This window comes from Hemiscyllium ocellatum, chromosome 11 (genome assembly GCF_020745735.1).
Source record: "Hemiscyllium ocellatum isolate sHemOce1 chromosome 11, sHemOce1.pat.X.cur, whole genome shotgun sequence".
Lineage (NCBI taxonomy): Eukaryota > Metazoa > Chordata > Chondrichthyes > Orectolobiformes > Hemiscylliidae > Hemiscyllium > Hemiscyllium ocellatum.
Genome location: NC_083411.1, coordinates 66,067,143 through 66,089,443, shown reverse-complemented (window position 1 = coordinate 66,089,443; position 22,301 = coordinate 66,067,143).

Sequence of the window (22,301 nt, the reverse complement as noted above, 5' to 3'; positions counted from 1 at the left end):
CAGCAGTTCAGGCAGCATCCGAGGAGCAGTAAAATCGACGTTTCGGGCAAAAGCCCTTCATCAGGCAGACAGCTGTATTCCTGATGAAGGGCGTTTGCCCGAAACGTCGATTTTACTGCTTCGCGGATGCTGCCTGAACTGCTGTGCTTTTCCAGCACCACTCTACTCCAGAATCTGGTTTCCAGTATCTGCAGCCATTGTTTTTGCCCAGGGCTGCCACTATCACCTCCTCTCTGGAATTCAGCTCTTTTGTCCATGTTAGAACCAAGGCTGTAATGAGGTCAGGAGCTGAGTGGTCCTGGCGGAATCCAAACTGGGCATCACCAAGCAGGTTATTGCTGAGCAGGTGCTGCTGGATAGCATTGTTGACGACACCTTCCATCACTTCACTGATCATCGACTGATGGGGTGTAATGGGCCGGGTTGGATTTGTCCAGCTTTTTTATGGATGCAGAGCATATCTGAGCAATTTTGACAATGATGAGTGGATGCTGATGTTGTAACTAAACTCGAAGAGCTTGGCTAGGGGTGCAGCAAGTTCTGGAGCACAGACGTTCAGTACTATTGCCAGAATGATGTCAAGGCCCATAGGTTTTGCAGTATCCAGTGCATTGAACTGTATTTTGTTATCTCATGGAGTGAATCAAATTGGTTGAAGGCTGGCATCTGTAATGTTGGGGACAAGTAGAGAACATTGAGATGGATCATCCACTCAGCACTTCAGCCTTACCTTTTGCACTGATGTGTTGGGCTCTTTCATCATTGAGGATGGGGACATTTGTGGAGCCTCCTCATCCAGTGAGTTGTTTAAATGTCTATCACCATTCATGATTGGATGTGGCAGGACAGCAGAGTCTGGTTCAGACTGATTGGTTGCTTAGCTCTATCACATGCTGCTTATTGTGTTTGGCATGTTTAGTAGCTTCACTAGCTTGACACCTCATGTTTAGGTATGTCTAGTGCTGCTCCTGACTCCCCAACTTCACTGTCCATTGAACCAGGCTGATCCCCGGCTTGATGGTAATGCTTGAGTGGGAGAGATGCTGGGCCATGAGTTTGCAGATTGTGCTGAAGTATGCTTCTGTTGCTGATGATGGCCCACAGCGCCTGAAGTCTTAGTTGCTAAATCTGCTTGAAGTCTGTCCCATTTAGCTCAGTGATAGTGCAATACAACAGGATGGATGGTATTCTGAATGTGAAGGTGTAACTTCATCTCCACAAGGACTGTGCAGTATCACTCATACCAATACAGCCAGCAGATTGGTGACGATGAAGTCAAGTAAGTTTTTCCCTCCTATTGGTTCCCTCATCACCTACCACAAACCCAGTGTAGCAGCATTGAATTTCATCAGCTATTCCCTGGACCACTCTCCCAAACTGTCTAGATCCTTCTGCAGCCTCCCCACCTCCTCAGTACTACCTGCCTGTCCGCCTAACTTCGTATCATCGGCGAACTTTGCCAGAATTCTCCCTGTCCCTTCATCCAGATCATTAATATATAAAATGAACAGCTGTGGCCCCAACACTGAACCCTGCAGGACCCCGCTTGTCACCAGCTGCCATTCCGAATAAGAACCTTTTATCCCAACTCTCTGCCTTCTGTCAGACAGCCAATCCCCAACTTATGCCAGTAGCTTACCTTGAACACCAGGGGCCCTCACCTTACTCTGCAGCTTCCTGTGAGGCACCTTATCAAAGGCATTTTGGAAGTGTACATAGATGACATCCACTGGGTTTCCCTGGTCTAACCTACTTGTTACCTCTTCAAAGAATTCTAACAGGTTTGTCAGGCATGACCTTCCCTTACTAAATCCATGCTGACTTGTTCTAATCTGACCCTGCACTTCCAAGAATTTAGAAATTCCGTCCTTAACGATGGATTCTAGAATTTTACCTACAACCAAGGGTAGGCTCATCGGCCTATAATTTTCCATCTTCTGTCTTGGTCCTTTCTTGAACAAGGGAGTTACAATAGCAATTTTCCAATCATCTGGAACTTTCCTGATTCCAGTGATGTTTGAAAGATCACATTCAGCGCCTCCGCTATTTCTACAACTCAATCCTCAGTCGATTGGCGAGGATGAAGTCAAGTATGTTTTTCACTCCTGTTGGTTTCCTCACCACCTACCACAGACTCAGTGTAGCAGTGAAGTTCTTTAGGACATAACCACCTTGATCAGTAGTGCTACTGCTGAGCCAGTCTTGATGGTCAATGTTGAAATCCCCCACCTAAAGGACATGTTGTGCCCTTGCCACCCTCAATGCTTCCTCCAAGTTTGTTCAGCATTGAGGAGTACTGATTCATCAGCTGAGGGAGGATGGTATGTGATAATCAGCAGGACCTTTTTGCCCCCTTTTTAACCTGAAGCCATGAGACTTCAAGGGTCTGGCGTCAATTTTGAGGACTCCCAGGGCAACTCCCTCCTGACTGTTCACTAGCTAGATAGGATGTCAGCTGGGCAGGAGGTCAGGTTGACAGTAGAGGCCAGCGGTCAGTTCTGTCGAGGGTGTGGAGTCACAGACAGACAGGACAGGGAAGAAGGCTTTTGGCATACTGTCTTTCATCAGTCAGGGCACTGAGTATAAATGCCTGGAAGTTATGTTGCACTTGTACAGGATGTTGGTGAGGCCACATTTGGAGTGTTATGCTCAGTTTTGGTCTCCCTGCTAGAGGAAGGATGTTGTTAAACTGGGAAGAGTTCAGAAGAAATTTACAGGGATGGTGCCAGGATGCAATGGTCTGAGTTATAGGGAAAGGTTGAACAACCTAAGACTTTTTTCTTTAGAGCTGAAGAGATTGAGGAAGTTTGTTATAGAAATGTATAATATCATGATAGGCATGGATAGAGTGAATGCACTCTGTCTTTTTTCCAGAATTGGGGAATCGAGGACAGGAGGGCATCGGTTTAAGGTTAGAGGGGAAAGAATAAAGGAGACCCTGAGGGGGACGTTTTGACGCAGAGGGTGGAATGCATCTGGAATGAGCTGCCAGCAGAAGGTTGATTACATTAACAACATCAAAAGGTATTTAGACAAGTACATAGATAGGAAAAGTTTAGAAGGAAATGGCTAAGTGCAGCGAAATGGGGTTAGCATGGATGGACAGTTTGGTAGGCATGGACCAATTTGGACCAAAGGGCTTGTCTCCGTGCTGTAGGACTCTATGACTCTATGTTAATGTTGGGTTGGGTTGGGTCACATTTGACTGATGCAAGGAGTTGCTAGGTAGATGTCAACTCAGATCTGATGGATGTGGGGGTTTGGAGCAGGTCTGGACATGGCAGGGGTGTTAGATTTAATAATCTAACTTTCCTGATTAATTATTTTACTTAAATTCATCAGTACCTTCTGAAATTTCCGATGTAAATAGAGACTTTTGGAGTGTTCCAAGAATCGGAGAATTGTCTAGTGGAAAATCCAGTTTCCTGGGCAATACCTTCAGAGTGTGCTAGAATGGGGATTCCACAGAATATTCATGGTGACTCATCGTCGACACCAAATAATGACTGGCCTGCGTAAAATCCTTGACTTTATATCATTATAATAAATGTCTGCTGGTTTCTCTGATAGCATGATATCCAGACTCAGTCTCTTATGTTATGGTGGATAATATATAAGCATATATATATACATTACTGGAGGCAAACTAAGATCGAAATGAAGATAAGTAATAACTGTAATCCAGGAGATAATGAAGTTCATTGATAACTCACTGTGAGATGGTAAAGTAGGTACAGCAACTTTGTTTTAGCTAGCACCTTATCAATGGGTATTCCTGATAAACCGACCAAAATTATGTGTTCAATATTGTGATCCATCATGATGTCCGTGTATTTCTGCTGTAAGCAAAGTCTAACAGTGATTCCACTAGCATGCTACAAAGACTGATTGAAACTTTATTCTTTTGTGTTTTCTATCCTTGTTTTAATCTTAACATCTGTCGATATTGCTGACAAGGACTTTATTATCTTAACTCCAAAGGAATCTTCCATAAAACTTGTAATGAATCAATCTATGCCTATTTAAACTGAAAATGTGGTCTACTCTGACTTGAACTAGACAAATGAAAAAGGGGCTACATGAGTTTTATTAATCTACTGTTTATTGAAAATGCTGGGAACAATCTGGGTCTTAATGACATTCTGTTGTGTTTTTAGAATTATTTCAGTTTTAGGAATTTAGCAATATAAAGTATTTAAAGGTATAAAAGTATAATGCTTTTTACTCCTGATGAGAAATGGGCCACAGATTCAAACTACAACCTGTAATGAGACAATCTGATTTGCTCAAAAGTCACTTGAATTAATTTCAACCACCACTTTGCACTTTAGTATTTAACTGTGCCATGTCCAGACTGTAACATTTCTAACCCCTGCACAATTGTTAGGATGTCAGAAAACACACAAGACCAGGCTATAGTCCAGCAGGTTTATTTGAAATCAGAAGCTTCTGGGGTTCTGCTGCTTCATCAGGTGAAGGTTAAACCTGTTGGATCATAACCTGGAGTTGTTGCATTCTGACTTTGCCTACTCCAGTCAAACACCGGCACCTCCACATCAATTGTTACGATGGGAAGCACTGACAAGAGCAATATCCAAGCCAACAGTCCTTAAAGATCATTGAAATGCTCCCTCTGCATTTCTATCCCCTTAATTCAAATTCCAGACAGTACCTCCTCCATTTTTGTAAGCCAGGAAAGGGAATCTCCAGACATTGCCTAGACCCACAGCACAGCCAATCATCAAGAGCAAGTAGTCAGTCTTCGAGGACCAGTTACCTCTCTTCACATTTTCATCATTTCTGTTCACTGCTGGATTGGCAGCACTCTTGGGGCAAAGAAAGGAATTGACTAAATTAGAAAGTAGATTTTCTCAATCTAAACTTAAGCACTTAGTTCAACTCTTCCCCACTGTAAAAACATTTCTTCATTCCCCAGTTAACAGCAATCACTTAGTAGTTTGGAAACAAGATGGGTGACTGCAGTTCACAAAAGCTAAAATCCCCAAAGAATCAGCACTTCTCAGGATTTTACATGAGTGTAATTTCATGTTTTGCTAAAATACTCACTGTATCTATTGGAGAGTGTGTTTCCTGTTCATTCTGTGAGAATTCAGATAAAGCCAACTCCCTCTGGTCCATCTTCAGACAGCCATGAATACTTTCTTCGCTTGCTCAGGAGCTGGATGTAAACCTTAAGGAGCAAATCTTGCCCGAAGATGTTCTATCTTTCCAAAATTCCAGGACTGTGATTAAGAACTGTTCAGCCTTTCACCAAGTAAATGACTGGTGAGAATGACAAGATGTGTCCAAAAGGGCAAGATCTAGTTGCTCAGGTCTGGGTGATGTCCACATTTCCTGACTATTTCTGATGCAATCTCCACACTAAAAATAATAGAATTTCAGGTTTGTTTCAGAATACTCAATGTCAGAATATATCTATTTTGCATCACATATTTCTCACCAATGCTTTGAAATGAGGAGGTCACACAATATAGAGAGAGGCCATGGCATGAATCAGCGTCTGCAGCTTTCACCGTGGGGTGGCTGTTACTCTGCACTACCTCAATGTTTCCAATTGACCAGGAATCTCTCCTACTATCCCTGCTTGCCATACAATTATCAGAAAGATTCAAAGATTGACTATTGAGTGACCATTCAGATTGAGGCTGAATGCAGCGCCAATATTTTGAAGTCTTGAGATTTCAAAGGACTTTGTCAGAGTGAACCAGACACAGGGGATTTGCTGTTGGGAAAATTAAAAATCCCATTCAGTTCCCTCACAGTCAGCTGGGGCATCATGACCAGGGCCTCCAAGCCCTCCGTTGCTTCCTCTACCGATGTTCCCAACAGTACCCTTCCATCGACACTCTCATTCGTTTGGCCAAACTGGTCCTGACACTTAACAATTTCTCCTTCGAATCCTCCCACTTCCTCCAGACCAAAGGGGTAGCCAGGGGCACCCGAATGGGCCCCAGCTATGCCTGTCTCTTTGTTGGCTACGTAGAACAGTCCATCTTCCGTAATTACACCAACACCACTCCCCACCTCCTCCTCCGCTACATTGATGGCTGCATTGGCACCACCTCGTGCTCCCGCAAGGAGGTTGAGCAATTCAACAACTTCACCAAAACATTCCACCCTGATTTTAAATTTACCTGGACCATCTCTGACACCTCCCTCCCCTTCCTGGACCTCTCCATCTCCATTAATGACGACCGACTTGACACTGACATTTTTTACAAACCTACCGACTTCCACAGCTACCTGGATTACACCTCTTCCCACCCTACCTCCTGCAAAAATGCCAGCCTGTATTTCCAATTCCTCCATCTCCGCCATATCTGCTCCCATGAGGACCAGTTCCACCACAGAACACAACAGATGGCCTCCTTCCAATTTCCCTTCCCACGTGGTTAATGATGCCCTCCAACGCATCTCGTCTACACCCCTCACCTCTGCCCTCAGACCCCACCCCTCCAACTGTAACAAGGACAGAACCCCTCTGGTGTTCACCTTCCACCCTACCAACCTTTGCATAAACCAAATCATCCAATGACATTTCCGCCACCTCCAAACGGACCCCACCACCAGGGATATAGTTCTCTCCCCACCCCTTTCCGCCTTCCACAAAGACCATTTATCCGTGACTACCTGGTCAGGTCCACGCCCCCTTACAACCCACCCTCCCATGCTGGCACCTTCCCCTGCCACTGCAGGAATTGCAAAACCTGCGCCCACACCTCCTCCCTCACCTCCATCCAAGGCCCTAAAGGAGCCTTCCACATCCATCAAAGTTTTACCTGCACATCCACCAATATCATTTATTGTATCCATTGGTCCTCTCTATATTGGGAAGACTGGACATCTGCACCAATCAACCCCACTGCCCTGTGACCCAACATTTCATCTCCCCCTCCCACTCTGCCAAGGACATGGACGTCCTGGGCCTCCTTCACCGCTGCTCCCTCACCACCCGATGCTTGGAGGAAGAATGCCTCATCTTCCGCCTCGGAACACTTCAACCCCAGGGCATTAATGTGGACTTCAACAGTTTCCTCATTTCTCCTTCCCCCACCTCACCCCAGTTCCAAATTTCCAGCTCAGCACTGTCCCCATGACTTGTCCTACCAGCCTATCTTCTTTTCAATCTATCCACTCGACCCTCCTCCCTGACCTATCACCTTCAACACCTCCCCCACTCACCTATTGTACTCTATGCTACTTTCTCCCCACCTCCACCCTTCTCTCATTTATCTCTCTACCCTTCAGGCACTCTGCCTGTATTACTGATGAAGGGCTTTTGCCTGAAACATCGATTTTACTGCTCCTCAGATGCTGCCTGAACTGCTGTGCTTTTACAACACCACTAATCCAGCATCAGAAATTTCACATGGTCTGACAAATCTCTATCAACGGAATATATATGTTATATGTTTTTGGAGATATTTCCCTGGTGCCAGGATCAAGGATGTCTCAGAGAGGGTGCAAAATGTTCTCAAGGAGGAGGGGTACCAGCAAGAGGTCATTGTCCATATTGGAACCAATGACATAGGAAGGGGAAAGGTTGAGATTCTGAAGGGAGATTACAGAGAATTAGGCAGGAATTTAAAAAGGAGGTCCTCAAGAGTAGTAATATCTGCATTACTCCCAGTGCTATGAGCTAGTGAGAGCAGGAATAGGAGGATAGAGTAGATGAATGCATGGCTGAGGAGCCAGTGTATGGGAGAAGGATTCACATTTTTTTGGATCATTAGAATCTCCTTTGGGGTAGAAGTGACCTGTACAAGAAGGACGGATTGCACCTAATTTGGAAGGGGACTAATATACTGGCAGGGAAATTTGCTTGAGCTGCTCGGGAGGATTAAAACTAGTAAGGTGGGGGTTAGGGGGGTGGGACCCAGGGAGATAGTAAGGAAAGAGATCGATCTGAGATGGTACAGTTGAGAATAGGAGCAAGTCAAACAGGGCAGGCAGGGACAAGATAGGACTAATAAATTAAACAGCATTTATTTCAATGCAAGGGGCCTGACAGGGAAGACAGCTGAACTCAGGGCATGATTAGGAATGTGCGTCTGGAACATCCCAGCAATTACAGAAACATGGCTCAGGGATGAGCAGGACTGGCAGCTTAATGTTCCAGGATACAAATGCTACAGGAAGGATAGAAAGGGAGGCGAGAGAGGAGGGGGAGTGGCATTTGTGATAAGGGAGGATATTCCTGGAAATATATCCAGGGAAGTTATTTAGGTGGAACTGAGAAATAAGAAAAGGATGATTACCTTATTGGGATTGTATTATAGACCTCCTAATAGTCAGAGAGAAATTGAGAAACAAACTTGCAAGGAGATCTCAGTTTTCTGCAAAAATAATAGGGTGGCTATGGCCAGGGATCTTAACTTTCCAAACGTGGACTGGGACTGCCATAGTGTTAAGGGTTTAGATGGAGAGGAATTTGTTAAGCGCATTACAAGAACATTTTCTGATTCAGTATGTGGATGTACCTACTAGGGAAGGTGCAAAACTTGATCTACTCTTGGGAAATAAGGCAGGGCAGGTGACTGAAGTGTCAGTGGGGGAGCACTTTGGGGCCAGTGACCATAATTCTATTAGATTTAAAACTGTGATGGAAAAGGATAGATCAGATCTAAAAGTTGAATTTTTAAATTGGAAAAAGGCCAATTTTGACAGTATTAGGCAAGAACTTTCAAAAGCTGATTGGGGGTAGATGTTCGCAGGTAAAGGGACGGCTGGAAAATGGGAAGCCTTCAGAAATGAGATAATGAGAATCCAGAGAAAGTATATTCCTGTTAGGGTGAAAGGAAAGGCTGGTGGTATAGGGAATGCTGGATTACTAACGAAATTGCGGACTTGGTTAAGAAAAAGAAGGAAGCATATGTAAGGTATAGACAGGATAGATCGAGTGAATCCTAAGAAGAGTATAAAGGCAGTAGGAGTATACTTAAAAGGGAAAGCAGGAGGGTAAAAAGGGGACAGGAAATAGCTTTGGCAAATAGAATTCAGGAGAATCCAAAGGGTTTTTACAAATACATTAAGGACAAAAGGGTAACAAGGGAGAGAGGAGGGCCCCTCAAAGATCAGCAAGGCGGCCAGTGAGCCTGAAGTTGGTGGTGGGCAAGTTGTTGGAGAGAATCCTGAGGCACAGGATATACATGTATTTGGAAAGGCAAGGACTAATTAGGGATAGTCAGCATGATTTTATGCGTGGGAAATCATGTCTCACAAACTTGATTGAGTTGTTTGAAGAAGTAACAAAGAGGATTGATGAGGGTAGAATGGTAGATGTGATCTATATGAACTTCAGTATGGTGTTCGACAAAGTTCCCCATGGAAGACTGGTTAGCAAGGTCAGATCTCATGGAATACAGGGAGAACTAGCCATTTGGATATGGAACTGTTTCAAAGGTAGAAGACAGAGGGTGGTGGTGGAGGGTTGTTTTTCAGTCTGGAGGCCTATGACCAGTGGAGTGCCACAATGATCGGTGCTGGGTCCTCTACTTATTGTCATTTACATAAATGATTTGGATGCAAGCATAAGAGGTCTAGTTAGTAAGTTTGCAGATGACACTAAAATTGGAGGTGTAGTGGACAAAGAAGAAGGTTACCTCAGATTACAACAGGATCTTGACCAGATGGGCCAATGGGCTGAGAAGTGGCAGATGGAATTTAATTCAGATAAATGCGAAGTGCTGCATTTTGGGAGACCAAATCTTAGCAGGACTTATACACTTAATGGTAAGGTCCTAGGGAGTGTTGCTGAACAAAGAGATCTTGGAGTGCAGGTTCATAGCTCCTTGAAAGTGGAGTCGCAGGTCGATAGGATAGTGAAGAAGACATTTGGTATGCCTTCCTTTATTGATCCGAGTATTGAGTACAGGAGTTGGGAGCTCATGTTGCTGCTGCACAGGACATTGATTAGGCCACTGTTGGAATATTGCATGCAATTCTGGTCTCCTTCATATCGGAAAGATGTTGTGAAACTTGAAAGGGTTCACAAAAGATTTACAAGGATGTTGCCAGGTTTGGAGGATTTGGTCTATAGGGAGAGGCTGAACAGGCTGGGGCTGTTTTCCCTGGAGCATCAGAGGCTGAGGGGTGACCTTTTAGAGATTTACAAAATTATGAGGGGCATGGATAAGATAAATAGACAAAGTCTTTTCCCTGGGATGTGGGAGTCCAGAATTAGAGGGCATAGGTTTAGGGTGAGAGGGGAAAGATATAAAAGAGACCTAAGGGGCAACTTTTTCACACAGAGGGTGGTACATGTATGGAATGAGCTACCAGAGGAAGTGATGGAGGCTGGTACAATATTTAAAAGGCATTTGGATGGGTGTATGAATAGGAAGTGTTTGGAGGTTCGGGCGCATGCAAGTGGGACTAGATTGGATTAGGATATCTGGTTGGCATGGACGAGTTGGACCGCAGGTTCTGTTTCTATGCTGGACATCTCTATGACTCAATGACTCTCGGTGTTCCTGCTATAATGTGCGATTTGTCATTGCGGTTTGGCTACAATGTGATTAATTAATTATGGGTGATGTTTGGATAATGCGAAGTTTCTCTTGAGCAGATTTTCTGTAGCAATCTACAACACAATTCTCTGTAACAATTTCAATAGCACGATTTTCTGTAGTGCGGAGTTCCAGAAGAACGCAACGGCTGCATTACAGCAAAACAACCTGTATCTAGATGCATCTGCTCCAAGCTCAGCGAGGTTACTCTCGTTTTTAAAATTATTTCACAAGATGTTAGCATCTTCACATTTGTTGCCCATTCTGGATTACCCTGATAATGAGTGACCTGTTGACCCAGGAGGACCTGTTAACTAACAAAAGATAGTTAACTGTTAATCGCAATGCTGTGCAGTCACACGTAGGCCAGACCTAGCAATCATGAGAAATATTTTTTGACAATGACTCTGGTGAAGCAGGTAGGTGTCTGCAATAACTGATGGTTGTTTTATGGCATCGTTCAATTCCAGATTCTATTAATCACATGGAAACCTCACAAACCATTGTGATGAAATATGGAGATGTGGGCACCATGGTGGTTCAGTGGTTAGCACTGTTGCCTCACTCACCAGGAACTCAGGTTTGATTCCAGCCTTGGCTGACTGTCTCTGAGGAGTTTGCACATTTTCCCCGTGTCTGTGCGAGTTTTCTCTGGGTGCTCTGGTTTCCTGCAACAATCCAAGCAAGCTAGATGAATTGGCCATGCTATAAATTCCCCGTAGTGTTCAGGGATGTATAGGCTAGGTGCATGAGTCAGGGGTAAATATAGGATAAATGGGTAGGGGAATGGGTCTGGTTGGGTTACTCTTTGGAGATTCGATGTGGACTTGTTGGGCCAAAGGGCCTGTTTCCATACTGTATGGATGCTACGATTCTATGGCTCACAGCTTTTGGCAGTGTTGGGTACTTGTTTCCCTGATAATAGGAATAACCAGACAGGGAACTGCACAATGCCTTCGTGAATGCCTTTATTGCAGAAGTATGGCGTTAATGGTACATAGCAAGGTGATGCAAAGCACATCTGTCTGTGTTTTGCTCACATTCTTATACATTATTTGTTCATTCTATGCTCTCCCTTTACCCAATCCTCAGCCTCCACTTACTCTGAGTACTTCTAACCAATCACATCTTACATGTCCAATCACAAAATGTTTCTCTATGTCCTGTGATTATCTGCTAAGTTAAGCATAACCAAAATTTACTCATCAACACAACTTGTTCTGATTGTGATTGCCAGATGTTTCCTTTACAGGGTACTCGATATTTTGTTTGTCAACTGTACTGTTATAGTTAGCAACTGAGGGAATTTAAAATTCTCATAAAGTTATAGAGCACGGAAACAGACCCTTTGATCCAACTCATCCATGCTAACTATGTTTCCCAAACTAAACTAGTTCCACTTGCCTGCGTTTGGCCCTTTTGATTCCAATCACATTGTACATTATGAATCATTACCCATATGCAGCAGTCAGTATCCACTTCTTCTGATGTCGTAACTTGGGAGGGTTAAGGGCACGAGTAAAACAACATTTGATACATACATATAAAGCAAGAATAACAACAAGAAAGATGTTAATCTCCTGGAGGATAGATGTTTCAAGTGATCCTGACCAGTTATAGCCCAATTCTATATGGTACTTGAAAGGAGTTGTCTAAGTTTGTCGACCTCCTTGTGAATATGAGCAGTTGAATTTATGATCTCTTCAGAATTGGCCAGAATGTAGGTACAACACTCTTTTCCTACGTGGGCACAGGTCCGTCCTTTCTCAGATAGTAGCCAATCCAGGGCCATTTTGTAATTTTGTAATGTTCTTGTTCGAATAGCAACCATTTCTACATTACTCTTATCAAGGGCTTGGGAGGTGTCATGAACTACTTGTTCCAATATGGAATAGAGTAATTGAATCTCAGAAAAGGATTTATATGCAGCATATGGCCAATACCAAAGGTCAAAGAACTTGTCTATCTTAGAGTTGCAACGTTTATGGAGGATAAGGGATGAAAGGTAGAGTATGACACATAAAAGGGACTAAAAAAGCTAAATAAACAGAAACCAGATCATGACAGAGGTAACCACGTGGTAAGCATTATGTCCACAAACAAAAAAAAGTACCATTGCACAGGATAAACTGAGTTATATAGTTCGGGAGCCAGGTGTGGTCAAAAGTTTCTGCTGATGTGAGATAATAAATTTAACTTTAAATGGAAGACAAGCATCGGATGTGCCATTAAAATATTAGGTACAATTACTCTGACCTGCAAACCAACCCTTCGGCTTAAATCAAGTGAGACAAATAGAACATAACGGTTTTCCCACCATTGATGTATTAGTGATGGTGATACGGACGGTATTAAATTGAGGTTGATTCCAGCATTCAAATGCCGAAGAACTGTACCCTGTCAATTCCCACATACCTCTGGTGCCATTAATTTCCACCCAATATATCCCTTTCTCTGTGGAAGATGTGGCAGCCATGTGGGATTCGTTCTGGAGAGTGACCCATTCAGCCACTGCAGATACATTAAAAGGCATGGGTCTAAGGGGATACCGTCCTTTGAATGTATGGGAATATGAGAGCAAACCCAGCAGCTGGAGACATTCGTATGTCCAGGATAAACATAAGACATGCACAAAAAAGTATTCGCATACAACTTGTGCCTGACAGTGCATGTTCATGTGACCCAAGAGATCAAAACAATTACGAGTTCCAAAAATAAAAACTTTGTCACAATGGGGCAGGGGTGTTAGCCCTTTTGGCATGTGATGCATGAATCCAAGCCTTCCTGCCCTGCATATTCATGGCTGAAGGTGATAGGAGAAGAACTTGATACCGACCTTCCCACTTGGCACCCAACGGTTCTTTGTGTATTTTCTTAACGTAGACCCACTTGCCGGGAATGATGTCGTGAATACCTTTAGGGGAATCTCCTCAAGCTGCTGACACCTGTTGGGAAGCAAAATGAACAGAATCGGTTAGATCTTGAAATACTTTAACAATGAATCACTCAATAGTTGACAATCTGCTGTTCTAAGATCAATTGTATCAGGTAAAGACATGAGTCTACCAGTTATCACCTCAGAAGGGCTCATACCTGTGGTTTAATTAGGGATAGCTCAAATGTTACATCATACCAGAGGCTGAGCTTGAGGCCAAGGCAATCCTTCCTGATGATAGTTAGCCGAGTGTTGGTTCAGAATCTGATTTGTGTGTTCCACCTGTCGCAGTGACTGAGGGTGATTAGGCCAATGCAATTCCCACTTAATTAATTATGGGTGATGTTTGGATAATGCGAAGTTTCTCTTGAGCAGATTTTCTGTAGCAATCTACAACACAATTCTCTGTAACAATTTCAATAGCACGATTTTCTGTAGTGCGGAGTTCCAGAAGAACGCAACGGCTGCATTACAGCAAAACAACCTGTATCTAGATGCATCTGCTCCAAACTCAGCGAGGTTACTCTCGTTTTTAAAATTATTTCACAAGATGTTAGCATCTTCACATTTGTTGCCCATTCTGGATTACCCTGATAATGAGTGACCTGTTGACCCAGGAGGACCTGTTAACTAACAAAAGATAGTTAACTGTTAATCGCAATGCTGTGCAGTCACACGTAGGCCAGACCTAGCAATCATGAGAAATATTTTTTGACAATGACTCTGGTGAAGCAGGTAGGTGTCTGCAATAACTGATGGTTGTTTTATGGCATCGTTCAATTCCAGATTCTATTAATCACATGGAAACCTCACAAACTATTGTGCTGAAATATGGAGATGTGGGCACCATGGTGGTTCAGTGGTTAGCACTGTTGCCTCACTCACCAGGAACTCAGGTTTGATTCCAGCCTTGGCTGACTGTCTCTGAGGAGTTTGCACATTTTCCCCGTGTCTGTGCGAGTTTTCTCTGGGTGCTCTGGTTTCCTGCAACAATCCAAGCAAGCTAGATGAATTGGCCATGCTATAAATTCCCCGTAGTGTTCAGGGATGTATAGGCTAGGTGCATGAGTCAGGGGTAAATATAGGATAAATGGGTAGGGGAATGGGTCTGGTTGGGTTACTCTTTGGAGATTCGATGTGGACTTGTTGGGCCAAAGGGCCTGTTTCCATACTGTATGGATGCTACGATTCTATGGCTCACAGCTTTTGGCAGTGTTGGGTACTTGTTTCCCTGATAATAGGAATAACCAGACAGGGAACTGCACAATGCCTTCGTGAATGCCTTTATTGCAGAAGTATGGCGTTAATGGTACATAGCAAGGTGATGCAAAGCACATCTGTCTGTGTTTTGCTCACATTCTTATACATTATTTGTTCATTCTATGCTCTCCCTTTACCCAATCCTCAGCCTCCACTTACTCTGAGTACTTCTAACCAATCACATCTTACATGTCCAATCACAAAATGTTTCTCTATGTCCTGTGATTATCTGCTAAGTTAAGCATAACCAAAATTTACTCATCAACACAACTTGTTCTGATTGTGATTGCCAGATGTTTCCTTTACAGGGTACTCGATATTTTGTTTGTCAACTGTACTGTTATAGTTAGCAACTGAGGGAATTTAAAATTCTCATAAAGTTATAGAGCACGGAAACAGACCCTTTGATCCAACTCATCCATGCTAACTATGTTTCCCAAACTAAACTAGTTCCACTTGCCTGCGTTTGGCCCTTTTGATTCCAATCACATTGTACATTATGAATCATTACCCATATGCAGCAGTCAGTATTCACTTCTTCTGATGTCGTAACTTGGGAGGGTTAAGGGCACGAGTAAAACAACATTTGATACATACATATAAAGCAAGAATAACAACAAGAAAGATGTTAATCTCCTGGAGGATAGATGTTTCAAGTGATCCTGACCAGTTATAGCCCAATTCTATATGGTACTTGAAAGGAGTTGTCTAAGTTTGTCGACCTCCTTGTGAATATGAGCAGCTGAATTTATGATCTCTTCAGAATTGGCCAGAATGTAGGTACAACACTCTTTTCCTACGTGGGCACAGGTCCGTCCTTTCTCAGATAGTAGCCAATCCAGGGCCATTTTGTAATTTTGTAATGTTCTTGTTCGAATAGCAACCATTTCTACATTACTCTTATCAAGGGCTTGGGAGGTGTCATGAACTACTTGTTCCAATATGGAATAGAGTAATTGAATCTCAGAAAAGGATTTATATGCAGCATATGGCCAATACCAAAGGTCAAAGAACTTGTCTATCTTAGAGTTGCAACGTTTATGGAGGATAAGGGATGAAAGGTAGAGTATGACACATAAAAGGGACTAAAAAAGCTAAATAAACAGAAACCAGATCATGACAGAGGTAACCACGTGGTAAGCATTATGTCCACAAACAAAAAAAAGTACCATTGCACAGGATAAACTGAGTTATATAGTTCGGGAGCCAGGTGTGGTCAAAAGTTTCTGCTGATGTGAGATAATAAATTTAACTTTAAATGGAAGACAAGCATCGGATGTGCCATTAAAATATTAGGTACAATTACTCTGACCTGCAAACCAACCCTTAGGCTTAAATCAAGTGAAACAAATAGAACATAACGGCTTTCCCACCATTGATGAATTAGTGATGGTGATACGGACGGTATTAAATTGAGGTTGATTCCAGCATTCAAATGCCGAAGAACTGTACCCTGTCAATTCCCACATACCTCTGGTGCCATTAATTTCCACCCAATATATCCCTTTCTCTGTGGAAGATGTGGCAGCCATGTGGGATTCGTTCTGGAGAGTGACCCATTCAGCCACTGCAGATACATTAAAAGGCATGGGTCTAAGGGGATACCGTCCTTTGAATGTATGGGAATATGAGAGCAAACCCAGCACTGGAGACATTCGTATGTCCAGGATAAACATAAGACATGCACAAAAAAGTATTCGCATACAACTTGTGCCTGACAGTGCATGTTCATGTGACCCAAGAGATCAAAACAATTACGAGTTCCAAAAATAAAAACTTTGTCACAATGGGGCAGGAGTGTTAGCCCTTTTGACATGTGATGCATGAATCCAAGCCTTCCTGCCCTGCATATTCATGGCTGAAGGTGATAGGAGAAGAACTTGATACCGACCTTCCCACTTGGCACCCAACGGTTCTTTGTCTATTTTCTTAACGTAGACCCACTTGCCGGGAATGATGTCGTGAACACCTTTAGGGGAATCTCCTCAAGCTGCTGACACCTGTTGGGAAGCAAAATGAACAGAATCGGTTAGATCCTGAAATACTTTAACAATTAATCACTCAATAGTTGACAATCTGCTGTTCTAAGATCAATTGTATCAGGTAAAGACATGAGTCTACCAGTTATCACCTCAGAAGGGCTCATACCTGTGGTTTAATTAGGGATAGCTCAAATGCTACATCATACCAGAGGCAGAGCTTGAGGCCAAGGCAATCCTTCCTGATGATAATTAGCCGAGTGTTGGTTCAGAATCCGATTTGTGTGTTCCACCTGTCGCAGTGACTGAGGGTGATTAGGCCAATGCAATTCCCACTTAATACTCAGCAGTCTCTACACTTCCTGGCACAATGCATCTACAAATTGAGTCTCTTGGTCCAAATCTATACAACTTGGGAGTCCCCATCGGGGAATGTATTCCTTACAGAGGGCTGTAGTGGTATGATTGGACGTGGCTTGCCAAGTGGGAGATGCTTCCAACCAGCTTGACAATTTGTTAAGAGTGACTCAAACCTCGAAATATCCTTGACATTTTGGTCGGGATATCTAAGAAGATGTTGGAAGAGCCCAGCAGGTGCCAGAAGTCTCAATTGTGCAATCACTGTGGTTGGTCCAGGATTATTTTTGCATGTTGCGCAACGATTTGCCACAAATAGCGTATGTTACTTGAATCCTGTTTCTCACTAACTCTTTTAGAGCCTTGCCATCATCTGTAATGGAAACAAATGTCCCCACCAATAAATTTTCTGTGCCAGAAATGTCATTAGTATTCGTGGTGTTCTTTTTATTTTTTCCCTTTCTTTTGTTTTTTTTAACCCCCACACTACCGCCTAACTGCGGTAGTGCTTATTTTTTCCCCTGCACCCATGGTGTGTGTATGCAATTGTGAGACACAGTAAGAGACACAAGTTGCACAAATCTTTATTTAATTTCCACCACCAGGAAGAAAGGAAACACCCAAATGGCCTGTGACAAGCAGTGCCCTTCACATCAAAGGGCAATGCTGTGTGATCAAACAGTGAAGGGGAGGGCAGGGACTAAATCAAAATAGAGTTGGAGGGGGAAATGATGCACCCCACTCCCTGCGGCGCCCACCTCTCCCTGAACAACTCCAGGGTGTTGGTGGACACCGCATGCTCCTTCTTCAAGGACACCCGGGCCCTAACGTAACCGCGGAATAGGGGCAGGCAGTCGGCCCTAACGACCCCCTCCACGGCCCGTTGCCTGGACCTGTTTATGGCCAGTTTGGCCAGGCCCAGGAGCAGACCCACGAGGAGGTCTTCAGACCTGCCCTCCCTCCTCCGCACCGGGTGTCCGAAGATCAGGAGCGTGGGACTGAAGTGCAACCAAAAGCAGAGGAGGAGGTTTTTCAGAAAATCAAAAAGGGAGTTCAAACGCCCACACCCAATATACACATGGTCCACGGACTCCACAGCGCCACAGAACAAACAGTTGGGCTGGGAATCCATGAATGACCGAAAACTGTGGTTGCAGGGGATTGCTGCATGCAGCACCCTCCACCCCAGATCCCCGAGAGAAAGGGGGAGGACTCCCGCGTAGAGGGCCCTCCACTGGGGATCCCCACCGTCCGGTGGCAAATGGGCACGCCAGGGCGTGTCCGGACGGTGGATGATGGAGAAGAGGTGGACGGTGTGCAGCAGCAGTCGATACAAGGCCCGCCTTTTCACCCCCTGAAAAGAAACAAAATTAAAATTCCGGAGGTGGCTCAGGTTGTGGGGCACAGGCTCCCGCGGGAAGTACGGGACCTTGGGGCCACGGTGAAATTCCGTCCGGGCTGGGGTGAGCGCGGACGGGATCCCACTGCACACCTGAGCATCCTCCAACTGGTGCACTACGTCGGGCCCGAGCAACGCCGTTTTAAGGCGTCGGATGACGGTGGCCACGTACCGGACATCTACCGCTGCCCTGCTCGCTATGTTTGCGGCAATGTCCAGCCCAGGCCCCCGGCACCCAGCACGTCCCCGACCCTGGTCACCCTCGTCGCCACGGCCCTCCCCTCCGACAGCCACTCGAATCCGCAAGCACGGAGGTGCGGATTCCTGAGCAACTGCTCCCTGATGACAGCCGCTACTTCTGCTGGTGGGTAGGCGCGGCGCGATTCGACCATGTTCCAGACAGTGACCAGGTCCTAGTAAAAGACAGGCAGCACCTTGAGGGCGACCTCCAAACCGTCACGGTCGACGAACAGGAGCTGCGTGTCGTAGTTGAGGTTACGCACCTGGCGGAAAAAATAAGTCGCCAGGGCGCACCACCTAGGAAGGAGGCTCGACGTAAAGGTATCGCTGCAAGGTCTGAAGGAGGAAGGTCGCGACCTGGGTGCGGACGCACACCAGCGACTGACTGCCCTCCTCAATAGGGAGACTCAGAACCTGCGCAGCGACCCAGTGCATCTTTTTGTCCCAGAAGAAGTTGACCAACGTTCTCTGGATGTCAGCGACAAAGCCAGGAGGAGGGACCAAAGTGACCAGCCGGTACCACAGCATGGCGGCCACCAGCTGGTTTATGACTAGCACTCGGCTCCTGTAAGATAGCACTCAGAGCAGTCCTGTCCAGCGGCCTAGGCGAGCCGAGACTTTGGCCTCCAGCTCCTAGTATTCGTGGTGTTACCGGTTTATTGGTCTCTCTGCCTTCAAACACCATTAACCACACACTTCAATGCATGCCCACTTTTCTTCCCATGAACACTGTCCCTTCATTGTCTTTAAATCTTGTCACTTGCGACTAAAGTCTGCAATTTAGTTATTACTGTCTCTTGTCAGCCATTACCTTCAGAGGCTGCCTTTCTAGCAGCTTCAAAAACAGTGAGAATTCCATGGGATTTTCTTTATTATGGACTTTACAGTTTAAAATGCAGACTTCTTGTGGTAATTGTACAGCATTTCGGAGATTATGAGTTTCACCCCCAATTCTAATTGGGGTTCCTGCAGCTAAGAGCACTTTGCTGTGCTGAAGTGCTCGCTGACAGACCTCCTTGGGCTATGACTTCATGCAGGCTAGTAACAGCCCAGCTGGCGTTCTGAGTACCATTCTCAACAAACAAAGATATGTCTATGAAGATAACTCAATCTGGATTCTGCAAGGGTTCCTTAGCCACCCGAGCTGCTGCAGAATTTCCGCACAATCATGTTCGCCTTTGACCTAATCAGTCTCTTCCCCTCCTCCTCCTCCCCACCCTCCCAACTCTCCCCCCAACCCCCCACCCCTCCACCAATTGGTTCTGTGGGGTTGGGAGCAAAATTGGACTGAACAGGCGGCAACAAGGTGGAGGTTGGGAGCTTCCAAGAGGGTGGGAGGCCTGATTCATAGACAACATGGCAAGGACTGTGTGAGGGCACTTCACAATCAGTTTCTGATTCAATACAGGATGCTGTGGCTATTAGCACCTTGGAGGTACCTTTCGTAGCTCTCAAACGGCTACCCCATCCCAGCGCCACTGGATCCAACCGAGCATAACACAATAGTAGCTAATGGGCCAATGTCTGTCACTGTTTTCCTGGGGCAGTGCAGCTTTCATATAACTGTCCTTTTCATGGACATGAAGAGTGAAAAGGTCTCCTGTTATTTGAGATACCCAAAGCTGAGGCTGAGCACACAGCAGATTTTAATTTTTGGAAGGCAGAATGCTACTTTGGGGTCAGTCTGCTTGGATTCACTCTTTTCTTTCAGGAGATCATTCAGTGGCAGAGCGAGATGTGCGCAACTACCAATCCAGTTTCACTTGAAATTACAATGACCTAGAAAAGATCTGAATTCCCGAATAGTAGTGGGTTATTTGGCTGTTCAAGTAACGGCTGTCCAGTCCTGCCTTATTTCATGTTTTCCTGCTGAAATGTTTTGTCCCAGGTATTCTACCTCTTCTTGGGCGAGTTGCACCTTCTTCAGGTTTGCCTTAAAGAGTACAAACGATCAAGGAGAATGCTTAAAACTGCCCTATGCTGTTCCTTAGTCTGGAATGCTATTTGAATATCACCCATATACTGAATCATTGTGGATGTTATCAGAGGCAATTCCCACAAATGATCTTGCAAGGCCATGTGGAATATAGTAGGGCGACTGTGAAAGCTCTGCAGTAGATGCATCCAGATATACTGTCGTTGTTGGCTGGGAAAAGCAAACCATGGTTGTCCCTCACAGGCCAAAGGAACGGACCCAAATCCGTTGGCCATGTCTATCACTGAAAAATATTTGTATTTGGGTGAAAGAGAATTAAAAATGGCACAGGGATCTGCAACCAAGGGTGCTTTTTGGTCAATGCATTGGGTCACTTTCCGGTAATCTACTGTCAGATGTGAAGTTCAGTCTGTCTTTTTAACCAGATGAACTATGGACTTCTACTGGTATACCTTGTTGCTCTAATCATTTGATTACAGGTAAAACATCAGCAATGGAGACAAAACTAATGGAGTATTGTTTAGTACATGCTGGGAGAACTCCAGTAAAAGTGGGTCATCTTTAACAGGTCGCAGTCATTTTTGTCCTTTGCCCAAATGGGATGATTCTGCCATTCTTCCTGTTTGAGATGTCGTATTGACCAAATAACATTAGATTAGATTACTTACAGAGTGGAAATAGGCCCTTCGGCCCAACAAATCCACACCGACCCGCCGAAGCGCAACCCACCCATACAATTACGTCTTACATAACACTACGGGCAATTTAGCATAACCAATTCACCTGACCTGCACATCTTTGGACTGTGGGAGGAAACCGGAGCATCCGGAGAAAACCCACGCAGACACGGGGAGAACGTGCAAACTCCACACAGTCGCCTGAGGCGGGAATTGAACCCGGGTCTCTGGCGCTGTGAGGCAGCAGTGCTAACCACTGTGCCACCATGCCGCCCACTAACATGGCCATTCTCAAAGTGTAACAGCAAATGTATTGAGTTAAAACATCTATCGCTAATAGGGCCTGTGGTATGGGTCTAACCCATACAGATGTAAAAATCTCGTTGGCTTCAATCTTATTGGCAGAGGCTTAGTTTTCTCAAGTCTTAGTTCTTTCCCCCCTACTCCTACAGCAGTTCTCCGCTATCCCTCCAAAGGTAAATTATGTCCATCAATTAAGGGTAAACATGTTAGTTCTGCACTAATGTCAAAAAAGGCAGTCAACTTTCCTATCACCCACCCCATCAAAATATAGCAGCTATCCAAATGGTTCTCGATGGCCGTGAAAATAATGGGCTCAAAGATGGTGATGGGTTGCTCTACTTTGTTATTAATGAGTTCTTTTACCTGAAGTTCAGTACAGCGCTGGAGCTGTTCTAATAACATAAGATGCTCGTTCAAGGACAACCTCTCCCATCCAGACTCTTTCTTATCCAGTTTGTGGCCCTGTTTTGTCAGTATTTCCCTTTTCTAAGTTGCACCTTTTAGCCAAATCACCCTCTTTTCCACAACTGTCGCACTTCCCTGGGTTTTTCTCAGTGTTAGGAGCTTCTATGGTCTGCATGGCTCTGAGCTTCAATTCTATATTTGCCCCCAGACGATTAGCTTCCTCTATTACTTCACCACAAGTGGGTGAGCTTTTATCCAAATCATGACATTGTACTTTTAAC